This window comes from Oryctolagus cuniculus, chromosome X, assembly GCF_051225735.1.
Source record: "Oryctolagus cuniculus isolate XC-2025 breed Fujian yellow rabbit chromosome X, ASM5122573v1, whole genome shotgun sequence".
NCBI classification, from domain to species: Eukaryota; Metazoa; Chordata; class Mammalia; order Lagomorpha; family Leporidae; genus Oryctolagus; species Oryctolagus cuniculus.
In genome coordinates this window covers 56,306,271-56,330,484 of record NC_142888.1, presented here as the reverse complement: position 1 = coordinate 56,330,484, position 24,214 = coordinate 56,306,271, and the positions used below count along the sequence as shown (strand labels likewise).

The 24,214-nt window shown below is 36.4% G+C and overlaps 1 pseudogene; it reads right to left on the bottom strand.

Moving 5' to 3' along the window:
• Window positions 1-21,680: 21,680 nt before the first annotated feature.
• On the bottom strand, window positions 21,681-21,775 carry LOC127485080 (U2 spliceosomal RNA; annotated as a pseudogene).
• Window positions 21,776-24,214: the final 2,439 nt, after the last annotated feature.

Genomic DNA, 24,214 nt, shown 5'->3' with positions numbered 1-24,214 from the left:
TGTAGTTTGGGATATATCTTTGTTTTCTAAATTTACTTTATGAGCAGGAACAGAAGATCTAGTCATCCTTGTTTTAACTGGGCAGAAAAAGTATGTATAGGAATAAAAGATACATATCACACACAATGAGAATAATGAAATAAAAATTGCCATGAACATGGGATCAAATAGGTCAAGAAGATAACAAATAAGCTACAGTTTAAAAAAATAGAGGGAGCTTTATGTGGCTCATCAATTGTGATAAACATATAATACTAATAATAGGGGGAGCTGGCTGTGGTTTATAGATTATGACAAATATACTATACAAATATGAGATGTTAGTAACAGTGGAAGCTTTATGTGGGATATATGGGAACTCATTACACTACTTCATAATTCTGCTTTTGTAAATTTAAAGCTAATCTGAAATTAAATGCTTAAAAATAAAAATTAAAACTTATAATAAAAACACTATATCTTTGGTATCCCTAACCTCATTCTGTGTTTTTCTCTTTGATTTTAGTACTATCAGGACAAAAGATAATAAACAAATAGCATTTAATTATCAGATTCACTTACACATTCAAAGTGATACAAGAAGAAAATTCCTAGAATGACTAAATCTCTAATGGTAGAATTTAAGGCATAATCACATTTAGATGTGGAGATTTATCTAGGGATGAGGGAGTCCCTACAGAACTCTTTCATGTTTAATTAATTAATAATTAATTATTTATTTATTTGAAAGAGAGTGTGAGAGAGAAAGAGAGAGAGCAAGTGCCCTCCCATCCACTGGTTCATTCACTCCTCAAATACCTGCTATAGCTGGGGCTGAGCCAGGACTGAAGCTAGGAACCCATGACACGATCCAGGACAACAATGCAGGTGACAGGAACCCAATTACTTGAATCATCACCATTGCCTGCCAGGGTCTGAAGTAACAGGAACTTGGATTCAAGAGACAGGTTCAGGAAGCAAACCCAAGCACTCCAGTGTGTGATGTGAGCATCTTAACCAGTGTCTCACTACCCATTCCACAGCCTACTCTTTTTTATCATCTTGTATAAATGACAATATATTTCAAACTTTCTGTAGGAAGGAATACTCTTTTAAATGAACCTATTTTTTTTTAACATGACTCTGTGCCATCCTCAAGGAGAATGATGGTTATATTGTAAGTTTTTCTCAAATTATTCAAATGGTAACAATATTCTGAAACCTCAAGAAACAAAATAGAGAAAATGAACACGGATCAGCCCAATTTTCTTCCTGAGCTATTACATGCATATATGAGGGGAGAGACAATTGGTCTCCATAAGACTTTCATGACGTAAAGAGATTATAAAATATGGTAAAGATCAGCTAAGGTGCATACATACACAAAGACATATACCCATAGCTTTGAATTCATTAGCAATAGTATTGCCAGCTGTTTCCATGAGGTTGCCTAGACCATTTTTTTTTTCTTATCAGTTTCAGACTTTCTCAAGCCAAGAATGTTCCAGTCCAAAAGGGCTAATCTTCCTGCAAATCATGGAGGAATATTTTAAGCCTTCTTTTTGTGATATGTACAGTAAAGTCCTTTATACAGTTCTTTGGGAACTGATATCAGTGTGTAATAAAACACATAACAATGGAGGAAATAAATGCTATTGAGTTGACTCAGAGTATTTGTTTAACTTCAGTTTCCTCAAATAATAGTGCTTAACTCACTAGAACATTGTAAGATGAAATGAAATGGCATTTGGAAAGTGTTTAGCATACCACCTGTCACTTGTAGCTGCTCAATAATTAATCAATCAGATCAAACAACTCAGATATCTTCACTTTAACATATTGACATCTGTGGGATATTTGGTTTGATGAATAGGATCTTCAGCTTTAAAAAGGCTTTAATATATGTGGCCTCATTGATCTCTAAAAAACCTTCTGAGACCCAAGCTTGCATGACTGCTATACCACAGTTCCCTTTTCACAGAATATTTAACTTGATATTTGTCAACAGGTAGCATTTTATTGACAAACTAAACCAAGATGGCAGAAGTGGTTGAGTACTGGCAGCACTTCTATTTAAAGATCTAGAAGGTTAATACTGGTAATAAGTGAGAGCATTTTAGAAATTACACAGGCAGACATTTTGGTATGGTCATGACTGCAGATCCAGATTATTTCATTCTCACTAAATCATACACTAATTTTCTCTGTGGCAAATTATTTGCATATTATATGTTCTAACCTTCCTTAAACTGACAATATGAACTGAACTCCTTCAAAAAAGAAGTTTATAATTGCACTGACGGGTATCTATTTTAAATTGTATGTCAATTTTTTTAATTAAGCTCATTAGGTAAGTAATAAATGACTGAAATTATAGAAACAGAAACTTCTTCAAAATAAGTAATTTTCTGAGTCTGAATCCAAAATATTATTAAAAATGAAGAATGAAGTATCTTGGTTCAGGGTGGTATGGCAAACTCACTGGGTGATTTAAACAATAGACATATTTCTCACATCTCCTGAAGCTGGGAAGTCCAAGATCAAGGTTCCAGTAGATCCAGTTACTAATGAGATGGATATTTTCTTGCTGTGTCCTCACATGGTGGAAAACACACAGAGTGGAAGCAATTTCTCTTATGGCTCTTCTTATAAGGGCACTAATCCCACCATGAGGGTTTACTATGGTCTGAATGTGACCACTTCGGATTTGTATGTTAATCATTAATCACAAGTGTGATGGTATTAGGACCTGGAACATTTGGGAGGTAAAGCCCTCATGAATGGGATTAGAGCCCTCATAAAAGTGGTTCCAGAAAGCTGCCTTTGCCTTTCTGCCATGCAAGGACTTAGAAAAGACTAATGTTTATGAGGAAGTGGGCCCTAGTCAGACATTGCATCTGTGATTGCTATGAACTTGATCTTCTGAACCTCCAGTGGAGTAAGATAAATTTCTGCTGCTTAAAAGCTACGTTTCTATATTTTTTAGATGAAAGGAGTGCACAGGGCTGTACTCTCATGACCTAATTAGCTCCTAAAGTCTCACCTCCTGATAGCATCGTATTAAAGATTAGATTTCAAGATATGAGTTTGGGAGAAACACAAACATTCAGTCAATGATGATAAGAAAATAAAAACAAGTATATTTACAACAATAGACATATAGATATCTATTTTGTGTTTTTTGGTGCCATGTTAACTGCATGGGTAATTACATTCTACACAAGATTTTTTGACCATGTTTTTGACTTTTAAAACTTGTTATCCAGATTATCTTCATAACTTGAGAAAGAATATTTGAGATAAAAAATTTATCCCTAGAATTTATAATGTAGATGTTAAACTCAAAGCATCTTAATTTTCAATTCACTTGAAACCTGGAAAGGATTATTGATTAAAAAGGTGGAAAAATAAATTTAATAAGTTGTCTACATGGTCTTTGATTTTTTGTGTATAATTCATTCATTGTCACAATTTTTACTTTTAAATTTAAGATTAAGTGAGCTCTGAGCCCCTGGATTCAGTTTGGGTTGCCCAGGCTGTTGCAGGCATTTGGGAAATGAACCAGTGGATGGACGGTCTCTCTGTGTCTGCCTCTGGCTCTCTCATTCTATCTTTCCAATAAATTAATAAATAAATACATAATTAATTTAAAATTAGATATGGGAAACTAATATTTACTTTTATTTTTAAAAAACCAGTATATAAAATTGGCAGTGCCTCTATGAAAAAAATGTAGAATTCAATTGGTATAAAATGAGCTATGTTTCTAGCCATCTAATGAAAAACTATTAACAAGGAAGGTAAAAATTAAGTATGTACAGTAGAAAATTTCATAAACAGCATTGTTGAATTAAACTGACAGGGAAGAAGAGTAGTAGACTATTATCAAGTATCTCTCTTCAAAAGATTTAGCAGTTACATGAAAGGTTCTGCCACCAGGCAAAAAGAAAGGAAAGGAAAGGAGAGGAGAGGAGAGGAGAGGAGAGGAGAGGAGAGGAGAGGAGAGGAGAGGAGAGGAGAGGAGAGGAGAGGAAATAAAGCCACACAAAACACAAAAACAAAGCCACCAAATTCCATCTAAGTCAAGCTGCTTAGGGGATAATCGGTGTGGGTTAGAAAGACAAGAAAATCATAGTGAGGGCACTACACATTCACTTATACAGCAAAAGGGACCTTGTAAATGTAACTGATGCAATCAACCTTGAGATGGGAAGATTATCTAGGCTTAGTTAGAACCAGTCTAGTCATATGAGTACTAAAAACTTTTGTGACTGTGACCAAAATGGGATGCAATGGCCAAAGAAGAGAGATACCAAGTTGCTGGCTATCAGGGTTATGAAAGCAGGCCATGACCCAAGTAATGTGGGAGACCTCTAAATTCTAGAAAAATCAAAGAAATGGATTTTCCCTGGAATATTTAGAAAGGAATATGGCTGTGCCAGAACTTTGATTTTATCCTAAGAGGACCACATTATACTTATGATATATAAGACTATAAGATAATATGTGTTGCTTAAATTGATAGGTATGTGGAAATTTATTTCAGCAACATTAGAAAACTAATACAGACCTTTATCAGTTTTTTACTGGTATATCCGTAGAAGGATGTTATACCAATTTCTGACACACAGACTAGCTATGATATATCATCTTACATTCTCAGATATTAGACAAGGACATAATCAAATTATGACACATCAAAATCAGGTAAACTAATGTTGTACAATGAAAATTATATATAAGATAATAATAAAGATCAAATTGTATTCCAACCTGAGGATAAAAGAAAAGTGGATCAGAAATCTATGATAGGGTTGGCTAAGTGTAAAAGGATTCTTGTATCTCAAGGACAATCTGAAAAGTATGGCAGCATTTGTTTTTGTTTGTCTGTTTCTTATATTTATTTTTCTTTCTGCCACCACATACTTCAGGAAATCTCTGCTAGGTCATTGTCTTACCACTGAGTTAATTAAATGCAAATTTCAGTGATAGCACATAACAAGAAATGCAATCTTTAAAAATACTTAAGAAATTTCATTTAGAAAGGGATAATTGCAATCCAAGGCAGGCAACAAACACAAACCTCAAAATGGAATGAAAATTTATCTTCCAGAGTTAATGAATTATAATAATCAAAACACCAAGTTCTTAAAAAAAAGAGCTAAACAAAGTAACAAGAATGTATGATTCACTTACAGGAAAAAAGCAAATAGACTGAAGCCATCACTGATGAGGCTGGCATTGAATTTACCATATCAAGAATCTCAGGTGATTACTGACGTCATAAATAAGAGTGTCAATGGTTAAATCAACAACAGGAGTCACTGTACACTTACTCTCCATGTAGGATCTCTGTCCTTAATGCATTATACTATGCAAATTAACAGTAAAACTACTACTCAAACAGTACTTTATACTTCGTGTTTCTGTGTGGGTGAAAACTGTTGAAATCTTTACTTAGTATATACTAAGTTGATCTGTTTATGAAGATAATTGAAAATTAATCGTGATGAAGAATGGGATGGGAGAGGGAGTGGGAGATGGGATGGTTGTGGGGGGGAGGGAGGTTATGGGGGGAAATGCCACTATAATCCAAAAGCTGTATTTTCAAAATTTATATTTATTAAATAAAAGTTAAAAAAATTAAATCAATTCCCTTAAATGTTTTCCAGGGATAAAAGAAATCATGGAGAAAGAGCTAGAGGAAAACATTGACAGCACTGACAGAGAAAACAGGAAAGTATTCCCCCAAAATTAAGGACATCAATAAAAAGATATGCATAATGATAAATTTAATTTAGTGGTAAAAAATGTACATAGTGAAAAACACAAAATACTCATAAAAAAAGCTGAAGAAGGTACAAATAAATGAAAATATATCCTGTGTTTGTGGATTAGAAGAACTAATATGGCTAAAATGCCAATACTTCCCAAAGTGAACTACACTTTCAATTCAATGCCTATCAAAATTCCAGTGACATTTATCACAGAAGTGAAACAAACTGTCCTCAAGTTTGTATGGAATCACAAAAATCTCAAATAGTAAAAGGAATCTTAATTGAAACAGTGCTTGAGGTATTACATTACTTGACTTCAAAATGTACTACAAAGCTACATTAGTCAAAATAGCATTGTACTGGCATACAAGTAGACACATAGAACAATGAAATAGAATAGAATGTTCAGAAATAAATCTACACATTTATGGTGTATTGACTTTCAATAAAAGTTCCTAAGAATAAACAAGGTAGAAAAGACTTTATCTTAAATAAATGATTCTGCATAAACTTGATATCCACAGACAGAAAGAAGGAAATTGATTTTCTATATTACCTGCAAAAATAAACTCAAATTGGATTCAAAGCTTGAATGAAGGGCTAAGAATCACATGATAATCTCAATAAATGCATAAAATCACTCAGAAAACAACAACATCCATGTATGATAAAAACCTTGAATAAACTAAGTAGTATAGCAAGAAAACAGTTCTTTTTTTGATAAAGGGCTTATAGGAGCAACCCCATACACAACAGTTATCCACCCCTGAAAATAAAAACGCTTTGGAGAAAATTTAACAAAAGGATGTGGAATCCTTCTACACTGAAAATTACAAACCACTAATGAAAGAAATTGAACATGAAACAACAAAAAAAGAGAGAAGATTTCCAATTTCCATAGATTGGAAGAATTAATATTATTAGAATGTCCATACTTTCCAAAGTAACTTACAGATTCACACACTCTCCATCAAGGGAGCAATGATATTATTCACAGATCTTGAAAGAGCAACCCTATAATTTATATTAAAACATAAAAGATCTGTTTAGCCAGAGGAATCAAAAACAGAAAAAAACAAATCTGGAGGCCTCACAGTATGAGAATTCAAGATATACTACAGAGCTACTGTAACCAAAAGACCATGATATTAGCATCAAATCAAACACATAGACCAATGGAACATAATAGAAACCAAGAAATAAACACACACATCTACAGTCAACTTATCTTTCACAAAGCTGCCAAAAATATACCCTGGAGAATGGACAGTCTCTTAAAAAAAATGGTGTCTGAAAAATTGAATTTTCCTACTCAGAAGATGGAAACAAGACCCCAACTCTCATACTATACAAAAATCAACTTGAAGTAGATCAAATTCCTAACTGTGAGATCCAAATCTATGGAAATACTAGAAGAAAATAGGGAAAATATTTCAATGCTCTGGGATAGGCAACAATTTTTAAGACTCTAAAACATAGACAAGAACAACAGACAAATGATATTACATCAAGCTATGAAGCTTCTATATAGCAAATGAAACAGTCAACTGAGTGAAGACATAACCTATGGAATGAAAGAATATATCTGCAAACCATATATCTGACTAAAGGTTAATATTAAAAATGTGTAGAGGGGCTGGCGCTGTGGTGCATTAGGTTAATCTTCTGCCTGCGGCACCAGTATCCCATATGGGCACCAGTTCTAGTCTTGGCTGCTCCTCTTCTGATCCAGCTCTCTGCTATGGCCTGGGAAAGCAGTAGAAGATAGTCCAAGGCCTTGGGCACCTGCACCAGCAAGGGAGACCTGGAAGAAGCTCCTGGCTCCTGGCTTCAGATAGGCGCAGCTCTGGTCGTGGCAGCCATTGGGGAGTTGAACCAACAGAAGGAAGACCTTTCTATCTGTCTCTCCCTCTCACTGTCTGTAACTCTACCTCTCAAATAAATAAATAAATAAAATCTTTAAAAGAATGTGTAGAGAACTCAACCCTAACTGAAAAAAAAAAAACACAATAACAACACTTGATTTTAAAGATGGGCAAAAGTCTTATACAGACATGTCTCAAAAGAAGAGAAATGAATGGTCAGCAAGTATGTGAACAAATGCTCAACATCACTAATCATCAGGGAAATGCAAATTGAAACAAGAATGGGATACCACCTTACAGCTGTTACATGGAAATTATCAAAAAGGTAACCAGTGTTGCCATGAATGTGGAGAAAAGGGAATCATTGCACACAACTTTTGGGAATGTAAATTAATATAATTGTATGGAAGAGAGTATGAAAGTTTCTCACAAAATTAAAAATACAACTATCATATGATCCACCAATGCCACTACTGGGCATATAGCCAAAGGATATGAAATCAGTATGTCAAAGATATATCTGCACTCCCATGTTCATTGCAGCATTATTCACAATAGTCAAGGTATGGAATCAATCTAACTGTCCATCAATAGATAAATGCATAAACAATGTTATATATTCATAATGTATTATTTAAAAAGAAAGATATCCTGTCATTTACAACAATGTGGATGAACCCAGATGACAATAAGTGAAATAAGTCAGACACAGAAAGACAACCAGGACATGATCTCACTAAAATGATGTGGAACGTTAAAATTTGAACTCATAGAAAAAGATTAAAATGGTGGTTACAAGCGACTTGGAGCTAGAGTGATTGGGAAGATAGCTGTCAGAGAACATAAAATTTCAATTAATCTGGAAGAGTAAATTAAAGAGTTCTATTGTATATCATGAGACTACAGTGAATATATTGAATAGATATATTCAATTGCCAAGAGAATACATTTTAAGCATTCCCACCAATAAAAATGATAAATATGTGTGAGGTAATGCATATACTAACGAGCTGGATTTACCCATCACGTAACATGTAAATGTATATCATAATATCATATTGCATATGATAAATACATAAACATACAATTTTAATTATCAATTAAAATATAAATAAATTAAAATACCAGGCAAAGAGACTGCCTACCTGGCTCAGAGTGTGTCAGGCAAAGGTGGTTTAGTACACCAGGTATTGTGTTATGCAAAATAGTCTGAATTAATTATGTATACATGATACATTTTTATCCTCAGAGTACCAGGACCATTCATTTGATTCCACTTTTATCCAACACTGTGGTTCTTTACACACAGCTTCATACATTTTCAGCACCGAGTTTTTGTAGAATTAGAGATTGTTTTTATCACTTTCAGAAACTTTTGGTTTATGTAAAAACATATCAATAAGTATGACTTTAGTCTCTTTAAAGTGGATTTTGTTGTCCTGTGTACAGACCAAATTATCCAGATCCTCTTTATCCTATAACTTATATCCAGGATTATTACATGTCTAGGAAAACAGTGATAACTAAATGAATTTGGAGAACATATTGAATCATAAGGCAAGGAGAACTGACTCCAAGGTAATGGATACTATTAGTAACAATAAGAGAGTAGGCTCTGTAAGATATACAGGAACATTGAAAATAATTTCGGCGTTATGAGGGGAGGCGCCAAGATGGCAGTACAGCAACAGGACATTAGAAGAAACACAGGACAAAATAGATAGTTAATAAGGAAAGGGGATACAAGCTGGTGACAGAGCCATGAGAATTTTATGCAGAGAAGCCAAGGAGTCCAACAAAGACTATGCAGGTCCATGCTGAGGGAGCAAAAAAGAAAGGGAAGTGTCGGAGGTGTGGTGGCGGCATGGTGGAGAAGCTGAACGAGGAGACTGACGTCATCCCTCCCCTGGCAGACTAGATGAGACATGAGCCTGTGAATCCATAAAGCTGCGGGTAGCAGTGGGTGAGGAGCCTGGCGAACTCGGTTTGAAGTTCTAAGTGGGAAGAATTGGGGAACAAACAGAGTGGCTGGGCACATCCTTGTCTATCTGTGTCTCCCCTTCTCCCCAAATGGACCTGTGGCTGGCTGGGAGAAGCCATATTGTTTGTTTACATCCTTGAACTTAAGCAGGTGGCTACCTCATTTGCCACCTGAGCACACGACCATCAAATGTGGGGGCCACTTCACAACACCCCCCTCCTGGGAATGAGAATCACATTTCAGAGTAATTTCTCCCCCACCATGCAAGCTGTAAAACAAGAAGTCCTAAATATTGAAATCTTGAGATTGTTTCATGCACCATTGAGAAGTGATCCCAGCCCCCAGTAGGCGGCGCTAGGTGCAACAGAGCTCTCATACCTGCCCCATTAGGATCAAGAAGCGAGCAGGGCTCTCAGAAGCAGGGCTGTGTGCCTCCACTTGCAACACAGAGACATATAGTAGCTCACAACAGAGGGAACTTTCATTACAAGCATCAAAACCCATATTAAAGAGAAAAGCAATCCAAAATGCCAAAAAATAAAGGCAAAAAACTTAATAAGAATGAGGAAGACAATATGAACCCCCAAAAAGAGCATGACAATTCTTCAATAATAGAAGCTGAAGAAGAAAGGATCGAGGATATGCCAGAAACAGAATTCAGAAAATTAATTGTCAGATTACTTAGAAGCAATCAGAAACAAATTCACAATATAAATGAAAAGTGTTCCCAAGTTTCTGAGCTATGAAGCAGAAGACAGAATGAAATACTAGACATGAAGAATTCAAAAAATCAAATAAAAAATGCAATGGAAAGTCTTAGCAATAGAGTAAGTGAGACAGAAGAAAGAATATCAGAACTAGAAGAAAAATATCAAAATAATACAGTCAGAACAAACACAAGAGGAAGAAATTAAAATTTAAAAATATGGTTGGAGATCTACAGGGTTCTATCAAACAACCCAACAAATGGACCCTAGGAATTCTGGAAGGCATGGAAAGAGAGAAGGGATGGGAAGACCTTCTTAATGAAATAATAACAGAGAATTTCCCCAATCTGGAGAAAGAAAGAGACATTCAAGACATTCAGAACTCCCAACAGACATGACCAGAAAAGATTTTACATTGATATATTATAGCAAAACTCTCCTCAGTAACACATTAAGAAAAGATTTTAAAATGCACACGAGTAAACAAAAAATCACATTCAGAGGAAACCAAATTAGACTCACTCCAGACTTCACATCACAAACCCTACAGGCAAGGATTATGGCGAGACATACTCCAAGTCCTAAGGGAAAAAAAATGGTCAACCCAGATTACTATAGTCTGCAAAACTCTCATTTATGAATGAGGGAGAAATAAGCATCTTCCACAACAAACAAAATTGAAAGAATTCATAACTAGTCACCCAGCCCTACAAGAGAAACTCAAGGATGTCTTACACACAGAAACATAGAATCAGGATAATCACTACAAAAGTAGATGAACGCAGAAAATGACTCAGCTAAAGTACAAATGAAATTCAAAATACATAAACAGAACTATTTATGGAAATGTGGCAGGGCAAAGTTGATACTTAACAATAGTCATGCTGAGTGTAAATGTTCTCAACTCCCCAGTTAAAAGACACAGACTGGCTAAATGGATTAAAAAGAAAACCCATCTATTTGCTGCCTATAAGAAACACATTTTACCAACAAAGATGCATGCAGAGTGAAAGTGAGGGATGAAAAAAGATAATCCATGCTAACAGACACCAAAAAAGAGCAGGTGTGGTCATCCTAATATCAAACAAACTAGACTTTAACACAAAAACAATTAAAAGAGACAAAGAAGGACACTATATAATGATTAAAGGATCAATTCAACAGGAATATGTGGCTATTAAGAATGTATAATCACCTAATTACAGAGCACATGGCTATTTAAAAGCAGTGGTAATGGATTTAAAAGGAGATATAGACTCAAATACAATAGTAACAGAGGACTTCAATACCCAAATTTCAGCAATGGACAGATCAACCAGACAGAAAAGTCAACAAGGAAACAACAGAGTTAATCAATACCATAGACCAAACAGACCTAGCAGATATCTACAGAACCTTCCACCCTACAGCCATGGAGTACACATTTTTCTTTTCTTTTTTTTAAAGATTTATTTTATTTATTTGGAAGACAGAGTTACAGAGAGAGGTAGAGACAAAGAGAGAGGTCTTCCACCTGCTGGTTCACTCCCCATACGACTGTCACAGCCAGAGCTGTGCCAATCCAAGCAAGGAGCCAGGAGCTTCTTCCGGGTCTCCCATGTGGGGGCAGGGGCCCAAGAACTTGGGCCATCTTCTACTGCTATCCCAGGCCATAGCAGAGAGCTGGGTTGGAAGAGGAGCAGCTGGGACTAGAACTTCCGCCCATATGGGATGCCAGCGCTTCAGGCCAGGACTTTAACCCACTGCACCACAGCGCCAGCCCCACATTTTTCTCTCCAGTATATAGAACATTTTCTAGCATGTGCCACATGCTAGGCCATAAAGGAAGTCTCAGCAAATTAAAAAAATAAATCATACCATGCATCTTCTCGGACCACAATGCAATGAAGCTAGAAATCACCAAATCAAGAATCTCTATATCATATGCAAATACATGAGAATGAACAATATGTTCCTGAATGAACAGTGGGTCATAGAAGAAATCAGAAGAGAAAACAAAAAATTTCTGGAAACAAAAGAAGACACCAATACAACATACCAAAATTTGTGGGATACAGCAAAAACGATGTTAATAGAAAGTTTATAGCAGTTGGTGCCTACATCAAGAAACTGAAAAGGCACCAAATAAGTGAAATATCTATGCATCTCAAGGATCTAGAAAAACAACAATAAACCAAACTCAAAACCAATAGAAAAAAAGAAGTGGGATTACATTAAATTGAGAAGTTTCTGTACTGCAAAAGAAACAGGAAAGTAAAGAGGCAGCTGACAGATTGGGAGAAATTGTTGGCAAACCATGCAACTGATAAGGGATTAATAACCAGAATATATAAAGTGATCAAGAAACGCAATAGCAACAAACAAACAATCCAGTCAAGAAATGGGAAAAGAGGAAATCCAAATGGCCAACAGACACATGAAAAAATGTTCAGGATCACTAGCCTTCAGGGGAATGCAAGTAAAAACCACAATGAGGTTTTACCTCACCCAAGTTAAAATGACTTTCATACAGAAATCACCAAACAAAAAATGCTGGTGAGGATGTGGGGGAAAAGGTACTCCAATACACTGTTGGTGGGAATGCAAACTGGTAAAACCACTAAGGGAAACAGTTTGGATATACCTCAGAAATATGAATATAGTCCTACCATACCACCCAGCCATACCACACCTCAGAATTTAACCAAGGGAAATGAAATCAGCAAATAAAATAATCATCTGCACCTCCATGTTTATTGCAGCTGAATTCACGATAGCTAAGACATGGAATCAACCTAAATGCCTATCAATGTAAGACTGCATAAAGAAATTACGGGATGTGTACTCTATGGAATACTACACAGTTACACAGTGGCTTAAAAAAAAGAACAAAATCTGGTCATTTGCCTCAAACTGTATGAATCTGGAAAACATTATACTTAGTGAAATAAGCCAGTCCCAAAGGGACAAATACCATATGTTCTCCCTGATCCGTGATAACTAACAGAGCACCTAAAAGGAAACCTGCAGAAGTGAAGTAGACACTATGAGAAGCAATGACTTGAAAAGTCCTTATCTTAACTGCTGAGGAAAAGTTTATTATTTTATTTTATTATTATTTTTTACTACTTAATACCATTGGTTGAACTCTTTAATTAACATAGAATTAATCAGATACTTGGATAGGATTAAGTGTCAAAGGGATCACATAAATAAGACCAAGTATCTGGTAATAACAATAGATCGAATTAAAAAGGAGAGAATGTTCCAACATGGGAAGCAGGCCACACAGCCGACTTATAGAATGACAAATGTCCTAAATAGCACTCTGACCTCAGAATCAGCCCTTAAGATATCCTGGTCTTGCTGAAAAGCCCATGAGAGCATTTCAGGCATGGAAAGCCAAGACGCCATGGCAAAAAATGTTCCACATGAAAGATCTCTGTGAATGAGACCCCATTGAAAAGAAGGGGCCATCAACAAATTATGTACTTTTCTCTGAAGGGAAGAGAGAATTTCCACTTTGACTATGGCCCTGTCTAAGCACTGACGGAGTTTGTGAACTCAAAAGGCTTCCGTAGCCTTGGCAGCTCATGACAAGAGCCTCACTGATGTCATAAATAAGTGTTAATTGTTAAATCAACAACGGGAGTCACTGTGCACCAGCTCCTCATGTAGGTCCTCTGTCCTTAATGAGTTATGAGAATTAACTGCAAAACTTGTTCTCAAACAGTACTTTTTACTTTGTGTATGTATGTGGGTGCAAATTGTTAAAATCTTTACTTAGTATAGAGTTGGTCTACTTATATTAAGTGAATTAAAATGAATCTTAATGAAGAATGAGATGGGAGAGGGAGTAGGAAATGGGATGGGAGTGGGGGTGGGAGGGCGGGTGTGGAGGGAAGAAACACTATATTCCTAAAGCTGTACCTATGAAATTTTATTCATTAAATAAAAGCTTTCTAAAAAAATGTTCAAAGGCCGGCACTGTGCTGTGGTAGATTAAGCCTCCACCTATGGCGCTGACATCTTATATGGGCTCCAGTTTGTGTTCCAGCTGTTCCAGTTCCAAAACAGCTCTCTGCTAATGGCCTGGAAAAGCAGTGAAGGATGGCCCAGGTGCTTGGGCCCCTGCACCCATTTGGGAGACTCAGAAAAAGCTCCTAGCTCCTGGCTTCAGACCAGCTCAGCTCTGGCCTTGCAACCATTGGAGGAGTGAACCAGCGGATGGAAGACCTCTCTCTCTCTCTGCCTCTCTATCTGTAAATCTACCTCTCAAATAAATCAATAAATCTTTTTTAAAAAAGAAAATAATTTCTTACCACAGTTTTTTTTTCTACCTCACAGCAAAATACAGATGAATACTTTTTTTTGTTTTTTTCAGGAAGTTAGTATTGAATGACCTGACTATGACTATGCAGGCAAAAGAAAGATATATACAATATTTTATAATTTGTATGCCAGCTTTTCATACAGTATAACAAGTAACTGAGAGGTACTATTTGTGAAGGAAGAAAGTTTAGTTTAGCTTACAGTTTTGTGAATTAACATTGCAAGTTTGGACTTGCCATTAGTTCAGGCATCTGGTAAGGTTGGAGGACAGTGATGGAAACATCACATGACAATCCAGGAGGCACAGAGACAGGTATCCTGCTCATCCATACCTATGTGGTCTCTACCAATGTCCATGATTCAATCATGGGAGCACAACAGTAGCAACAAATTCCAACCACTTCCTGAAGGCCACATTTTCTGACACCATAATTGCATTAGGTTTCCACCCTTAATTAATTAACCATTAATATTAACCCATTAAGTGCTAACAAAAAAAAAAACTTTGGATATCTTTGGGGATACATAGTTTAGAATCTCATCTAATATTCGAATTAAACTCCTCCAGTTGTGAGTTCTGTACAACCTAAAACAAGCTACACACTTCCAAGATATAGTGACAGGAAAGGAACACAGTCTATGTTTCCTTTCCAAAAGGGCAGAGAGAGAGAAATAAAGCACTGGTCAGACCAAAGAAAGAACAAAATTCAGCAGATGGCAAACAATAAATCCTAAAGTTCCACATCTGGCATCCTTGATACAATGTGGTGGGGCCAGAGTTCCAAAGGGCTTCAGCAGCACCACCCTTATAACTTTGCTGGTCACAGCCCATGCTTCAGGTCTCACAGACTGGAGTCTCATCTCTGCACTTCTGCTAAGCATTGCTTTGGTAGTGATTCTCTGAGGCAACTCCAGCCCCACATTTCTGGTTGGCATTGCCATAATAAGGAGTTTCTATCTGGGTCATCAAATTTTCTGAAATGTTCTCTGAAATCTAGGTAGAGGCCCCCAAGCCTCTATGGCTCTCTCGCTCTCTGCCCATATGGCTGCTCCTGAGACCGCACACCAATGTTATGACTTTTCTGGGCCTGAAATACCACTTGTAGCTTCCCTTGGCAGATGACTCACAATGCTTGTACCTCTACCTTTATGTGCTTTTGCTTCTGTAGTTCCACCTGTCATCACCCCATCAGGAGCTTCATGCAAAGACTTTAACCCTTCAGCACAAGTCTATCAGGCCTCACTTTGAAATTTCAGTGTAAGCCACCATGACTTGATAATTCTTGAAGTCTACATGTTTAAAAAGCCAGCTTCATATGGATGATGCCAAAGACTGCTATGAGCATAACCCACACTTGGTCCTTCTGGAACCTTGGCCGCAGCCCCGAAGTGCTTTGATAGATGAACACAGGGAAATAAATGCTGAGGCAGCCTTGGGTTAGCTCTCTGATGGTGCCCTGTAATTTTACAAAAAAAAAAAATTTTCCCTTCCAAGCCTCCAAGCTTGTGATGGGAAGGTCAGCCTTGAAAATCTCTGAAATCCTTTCAGGATCTTTCTTCAATTCTCTTTTCTATCACGACATAGCACACTTTCACCTGTGCTAATCTCTAGCAAGAAGTGTCTCAATCATACTCTGGCCCAAATATACTTTTGCTTTACTTCTTCTCTAGCTAAGGTGAATTTTTGAACTCTTTCTGCTGTGTGCCTTTTCACTACTGATTCTGTCTGTAAAACTTGCTAAAAGCAGTTGACAACACGTAGCAGTCTGAATGCTTTGCTGCATTGAAACTCTGCCATGCAAACTGATCCACCATATTTTTTAACTTTTATTTAATAAATATAAATTTCCAAGGTACAGCGGCTTTTTCCCCCAAAAACCACCCTCCCACCCGCAACCATCCCATCCCCTACTCCCTCCCATCCCATTCTTCATCACGATTCATTTTCAATTATCTTTATATACAGAAGATCAATTTAGTGTATACTAAGTAAAGATTTCAACAGTTTGCACCCACACAGACACACAAAGTATAAAGTACTGTTTGAGTACTAGTTATACCGTTAATTCACATAGTACAACACCTTAAAGACAGAGATCCTACATGGGGAGTATGTGCACATTGACTCCTGTTGTTGATTTAACCATTGACACTCTTATTTATGACGTCAGTAATCACCCGAGGCTCTTGTCATGAGCTGCCAAGGCTGTGGAAGCCTCTTGAATTCACCAACTCTGATGATATTTAGACAAGGTCATAGTCAAAGTGGAAGCTCTCTCCTCCCTTCAGAGAAAGGTACCTCTTTCTTTGATGGCCCGTTCTTTCCGCTGGGATCTCACTCACAGAGATCTTTCATTTAGGTCATTTTTTGCCAGAGTGTCTTGGCTTTCCATGCCTAAAATACTCTCATGGGCTTTTTATCCAGATCCGAATGCCTTAAGGGCTGATTCTGAGGCCAGAGTGCTGTTATAGGACATCTGCCTTTCTATGAGTCTGCTGTGTATCCCACGTCCCATGTTGGATTGTTCTTTCTTTTTTAATTCTATAAGTTAGTATTAGCAGAGACTAGTCTTGTGTATGTGATCCCTTTGACTCTTAATCCTATCATTATGATCAATTATGAACTGAAACTGATCACTCTGACTAGTGAGATGGTATTGGTACATGCAATCTTGATGGGATTGAATTGGAATCCCCTGACACATTTCTAACTCTACCATTAGGGGTAAGTCTGATTGAGCATGTGCTGAACTGTACATCTCCTCCCTCTCTTATTCCAACTCTTATATTTAACAGGGATCAGTTTTCAGTTAAATTTAAATACCTAAGAATAATTGTGTGTTAATTAAAGAGTTCAACCAATGGTATTAAGTAGAACAAAAAAAAATACTAAAAAGGATGAAGTATTAAATTGTATATCAACAGTAATGACAAGGGCTGATCAAGTCACTGTTTCTCATAGTGTCCATTTCACTTCAACAGGTTTCCTTTTAGGTGCACAGTTAGTTGTCACAGATCAGGGAGAACATATCTTTAAGTTTAGTCTTTCAGAAAGATTCAGAACAGGTATTTTTGTCATAATGTAATAAAGATGACCCGTATTCACATTCCCAATAGAATCCTCATTTCCATCAAAAACTTCATCAGCATGGCCTGTACCATTTTTATCATCATCATTCTGGTATTCTGAGTCATTGTCAGAATCACCTATGACACTGTTCCAGCTTTTTGAACTTTCTCTAGCCAGATCCTTAAAACTCTTCCATTCTTCTCTGGTAAGCCAATTCCAAATTCTCCTCCATGTCTTCAGTTACAGATAGTAATAACGACACTACTCCTTTGCACCAGTTTTCTGTATTAGTGAGTTTTTTGTCACTGTAACAAATGCTTGAGAGGAACTACTTAAAAAGGAAGCTTATTTTGGTTTACAACTTCTGTGGTTTATAGTCCTAGATCAGGATGTCCAACTGCTTCAGGCATCTGATGAGGCTGGAGAATGGCAGGGGAGTGATCATATAGTAAAGCAGGAAGCAGAGAGACAGGGAACCTGCTAATCTATGCCTATGTTCCCTCTTTTTATAAAACTACCATGATTCAATCATGGGAGTTCCATCCTAATGGCCCCATCGAATCAGTTCCTAAAGTGTCCAACTTCAGACACTGTAATAGCATTGTTTCTATCTGTAATCCATTACTCATTAACCAAAGTCTTTGAGGACCTCTAACACAAAGGCCTTTGGGGAATACCCAAACTAATACTCTAACCATAACGTAATCATTTCTAAATTCTTTTTTATTATAAAATTATCTTTCTCTAAGTTTTTTCCTAATACATTTAAGTGATAAAGTCAAATAAATCCTATTGTTCTTCAAGGTGAAATGTCTCTTTAGATTATTTTACCAAATAACAACTTTATGTAATTGTTTAACATAAGCATATCCATGCCAACTAGGAAAGCTAACTAGTTAGAGGAGTAAACTAGCACATCTTTTTTCACCTTGATATCTGACTTTCAAAAACATACATTTTCCCCTTTCCTCATAAAGCCATGATGTCCAATACCTTATATTGTTGAAATGATTTTGTTATGAACAGAAACAATGAAAAATAGTTTCCATAGCAACATGTCTTTCTATATGAAAACAGAACATCATTTCTATTACAATTCAAGTTTTATTTTGTCCATTTGCCTATTGATTCACTCAGAATAGAGCAGATGTTGAACATTATTTTGAGGAAAGGGTAGAGGCAAATGAGCAGTTTAAAAATATGCGAAATTTAGTGACATCGGCCTTCTGATATAGACAATTATAAAACATGACATGGGCAAAAGAATTAAGCTATATGTTAAGGATGTGCCTTTTAAATTTTACATGGACATATAAACCAATAGAGTTTTTAGAATCGACATATGAAGATGAATGAGAATTGATTGGCTGTGCTATAAATACATGTGCATGAAATGAATTATAACACGTGATAATATAGGCAAGGCTCAGAAACTAGATAGATAGTAAACAAATCTGGCACTGAAGCTATTAATGAAGACTAAGATTCCTTGAAACTCAAAATTCATAGATCCCAGATGGATTAACAGCAATAAAGCAAGACTGATCTCTGACCCAGCTGAATGAATTACCTGAATAATTTGGTGCTCTGAAAACTTAAATTGGGTATATAATTCTATGTGTGTATGTTTATATGTGTGTATGAGACAAAATGAGAGAGAGAGAGACAAATGAAGAGAGAGATTAATTGGAAAATTGGCCATGTAAGGGACAGTTTTCTGAAACCTAAGGTATTCAGATGAATGTGTAGGGTGCTACAAACACACAGATGAAGAATAATTCATTCTGCCTAGGGAAAGCCAACAAAGGTTTCATGGAAGAGGTGACAAGAATAAAGATGATATTGATCATATTAAAATGTTTATATAGGAAGCTGATTGGATGTGATACTTTGTGCATTTATAAAATCATGTACAATACAGTCATAAGGACTTGTCTCAATGATGTAATACTTTACAAAAATAATTTTTAAGGGAACACTATTAAAATGCTCAGTTTGCACATATACTTGGACTCTCCCTTAACTATTAGAAGCAAAACTGTTTTTTAAAGAGTTGCTATGCAATTTCAATGGTAATTATGTAATGAATCTGAAAGATGAGAAGGGAATCTTTAAAAAAAAAAAGATTTATTTATTTAATTAGTTATTTGAAAGGCAGAAAACAGAGTATAGACAGAAAGAGACCAGCCACTGGTTCATGCCCCAGATGGCTACAACAATCAGGTCTGGGCCAGCCCAAAGCCAGGAGCCAGAATTCCATCCTGGTCTCCCACATGAATGACAAGCATCTAAGAACTTGGGCCACTTTGTGCTGTCTTCCCAGGCACATTAATAGGAGGCTAGATCAGAAATGGAACAGCCAGGTCTCAAACTGGTGCTTCGGTATGGGATGCTGGCATTGGAAGTGGAAGCTTAACCTATGATGTCACGATGCCAGTTAAGTCAAAATACTTTAGGAAGATGAGGAGAAGAAGGCATTTCACAACAAAGATAATAGCACTAACATTAGAAGGAAGGAAATAAAAAGCATAATTTGTGGTAGAAAATGTGACCTGTTGTGTTTGAAATCAGTATTCTATTTTTACAGTAAAAGACAAAAATGTTTTCAGATTTGGGAAATCCAGATAATATTTCGGTCATGACGCCAGCACGTATAGTATAACTAGCTTGTTTCATCATAGCAGCAAAGATAAGAATGCAGCAGAGACTAGAAATATGTGAGGGGAATGGGGAGACTAGATAGATGATGGCCATTAAGAAATCCAATCATTTAACTATCTATCCGAGGCTGACAGAGAAATTAAAGAAATGGTAGCCTAGGAAGGACAGTAAATGTGAAAGGGACATTTAACAGCTGACAGGTGCAAGAAATTGAGAGGAATTTCCTGTTTTTACCATGAATTGTGTCACATCGATATAGTAAAACCTGTCTTCTGATGAACAAGTTCCTCTATAACAATAGAGCTGACCCTGTGAAAACTTTTCAAAACAGCTATCTGCTTCCCTTCAAGTATTTTACCTCCACCTTGTGTCATGAGCCCCAGGCACTGTATGTGCTTCTATATACCAAATGTTTCCATGATATTCTTTGGTTGCCTCCAGATTCCTACAGTGCTGTTATATTCAGGGTTATTGTGCCTAGGAAAGAACACGTACATCTTCTTCCTTCAACTCAGTCTCCTGTTCTGTGTCCTAGGTCTTATCAGTTCTACTTCCCAACACGTGTCAAACCTGTCCACTCATATCCAAAGTGTCGCTATGTTAGTTTAGGTCTCTATTTTTCAATGGTTTTCTATTGCTTACAACATAAAATTCAAACTGTCACAATAATAATCAGGGTCTGAAATGAGCTAATGGCATTTCTAAAATTACTGTAGCTGCACTTTATGAATTTGTTGACACATTAAAAGAATCTTCCATGTTAGATCAGCAAGTTATGTACTGTAAGAATAAAAATGATATTGGTCATATTAAAATGTTTATATGGTAAGCAGATTGGATGTGATACTTTGTAAATTTAAAAATCACTTATAACACAGTCATAAGAATTTGTCTACATAATGTAATGTTTTGCAAAAACTGTTTTTTTAAAGGAACACCATTAAAATGCTGAGCTTGCACATATACTTGGGCTCTTTCCTAACTATTAGAAGGAAACTTTTCTTAAGAGCTGCTATGCAGTTTCAAGGATAATTATGTAATGAATCTGAATGTCCTTGAATAGACTGGTTTTGCATTTAATTTTTCCATCTTTTATGCATAAAGCCTAATCTTTGAACACAAAATTGGTTAGATTAAGTAATGTACATAATACTCCACAATCCTTGAGGGTTTTTCCGCCTGTTTTAGAAACATGAAGCCTGATTCTTAATTTAAATATTTGAACTGTCTTTATGTTTGACTTAGGCAAGGCATATGTGCCTCAGTATTTTTCATTTCTAAAGTTTAATATTTATAATGTTCCTATAAGGTTGTTATGAAGATTAATATGAGGGGTCGCCACAAAAGTTCATAGAAAATACATACTATTATACTGATAAGAACAGATACTACACTTGATCCTGACCAAAAGGCCAAGAAACGATCTAAAATGCGTACTATAGGCAGGCGCCGCAGCTCACTAGGCTAATCCTCCGCCTTGCGGCGCCGGCACACTGGGTTCTAGTCCCGGTCAGGGCTCCGGATTCTGCCCCAGTTGCCCTTCTTCCAGGCCAGCTCTCTGCTGTGGCCAGGGAGTGCAGTGGAGGATGGCCCCAGTGCTTGGGCCCTGCACCCCATGGGAGACCAGGAGAAGCACCTGGCTCCTGCCATCGGATCAGCGCGGTGTGCCGGCTGCAGCGTGCCGGCCGCGCCGGCCATTGGAGGGTGAACCAACGGCAAAAGGAGGACCTTTCTCTCTGTCTCTTTCTCTCACTGTCCACTCTGCCTGTCAAAAAAAAATGCATGCTATAAAAAAGCATAGATTTCAAAAAATATTTCTACCAAAATAGACTTGTTTTAATTCTATCTTTCCATGAACTTTTTGAAGTTTTCTCTATAATGTAATACATGTGAAGAATTTAGCATAGTTACAGTCACACAATTAATTTGAATACGAAATGTCATTATTATAATTACTATGATTATCATATGACTCTTAAAAGGTAGCCTTTACATATATTATTTTTACTCATTAACATTCTTTCTGCTTTGTTACCCACTCTATCATCCATAGTATTAAATATTAAGAAGACTATTTTAGGACTTCATTTAATTGATGTCACTTGACTTGCAGAGAACAGGAACAGGGCTGGAAAAGTGGATTATCTATTAGAATAGGCTGTGTTAGTTCAGTAACACAATCCTAAAACCTCAGTGACTTAAAACAAAGAATGTTGACTTCTCATTCATTTTCCTATGTCCACTATAGGCCATGAAAGTTTTTTTTAATCATAATCACTAAAGATCCCAGCTGACAAAGCAGTCACTATAACATACTTAATTACCATACCGAAAGGATAAAGAGTTAGATTGAGTGTCTAGCTCCTGGCTTTGGCACTGTGCAGCTCTGGCTGTTACGGGCATTTGGAGAATGAATCAGCAGATTCAGTCTCTTTCTCTCCTTCTCAAATAAATAAAATAAACATTAAATTCCAAAGCAGCTCCGAGTATATATAGGTGACTTGAATATGAAAGTTGTTGGAGTTGAGGTGAGGATTCTGCAAAATTAGGTTGTAGATGGATCATCCACATGGACTTTGAAATTATCAATGATGATTTCAGATGAAGACAATGTGATCTAAGTGTGAAAATCTTCAGAAGTGGCTAAAAGATCAGCGGTTGTAGATGGCAAATAATGGCAGAATATGACAGTGAGTAATGCAGCTTGATGATACATACCTCAGAGAAGAAAGGAATTTAAACTACAGGTGGAGGAATAATCCTGTTATCTATTATATTTTATTATAAATGAAGGCTTATTATGTTCTATACATAGATAGATATAGATGCACCAGTGTTAAAAATACATGTACTTCCAAGAAATAAAATTTAATAGCTGGCTAAGTTAACAACATGAAAAGAAATACTATATTTAAATATGTATGTGGTGCTCTCAGCTATCACCTAGTTTCAAGTTAACACTGGACAAAATGTGACTCCAGTGTATTTATTATGAATTAATTTCAACTAGCAATGACTTATTAATGACACTGAAGGAGAAGTTTAATTTCATGTTTTATAAGTGTTTACAACACAAGACTATATTCCACAATGATGCAAAATACTTTTAATATTGGTCTCTAAAATCACTTAATATTGATATATTCATAATACGGACCACTATGCTTTAAATTTAGAACATATAAGATGTTCACTAATATTAAGCAACAGTGTGATTTTTTTTCTGAATATTCGGAATAGACTAAGGATGTGACCATGATCAGAAAACAGAGTATAATAGTTATCAGTATATTAAACTATCTCGTCCAAACCTAAACAGGCTCTAGGATCCTTTACAGTAAAAACCCATGCAGTTCTATTGTTCCCAGCGTACATCCCCAGGTTCTAATTCTTCACAACTTTCTGTTTCCCACAAAATATTAGCACTAGAACAGCACTGTCTAATAGAGGACTTTTACAATTACTGAAACATTGTATATCTGCATTGTAGTCACTGACCCTAAGTAGCAACTGACCACTTGAACTGGACTGTGACTGAGGGATTGTGGCTATCATATTGGAGAACACAGCTCTAGAGCTTGTTAGATAATCTTAAAAAATAATTCATATTAGCAGGTTAATGACAAATCAGTGATGTATCTTCAAGATGGGTGAATTTATTAGGGTAATATTATAGGTATAGTGTTTTAACACAATGGAACGGTTCCATAAATGATGGAATGGTAGGAAATCTGATAAACTGACACAACAGGAATTTGGGGGCATGAAGCTTTTATATAACAGCCAGAAAATTCCATTACATGGACAATAGTTTCACGCTTGCATATAAGACTGGCCTTTATAGTATAGATTGCTTCTTTGAA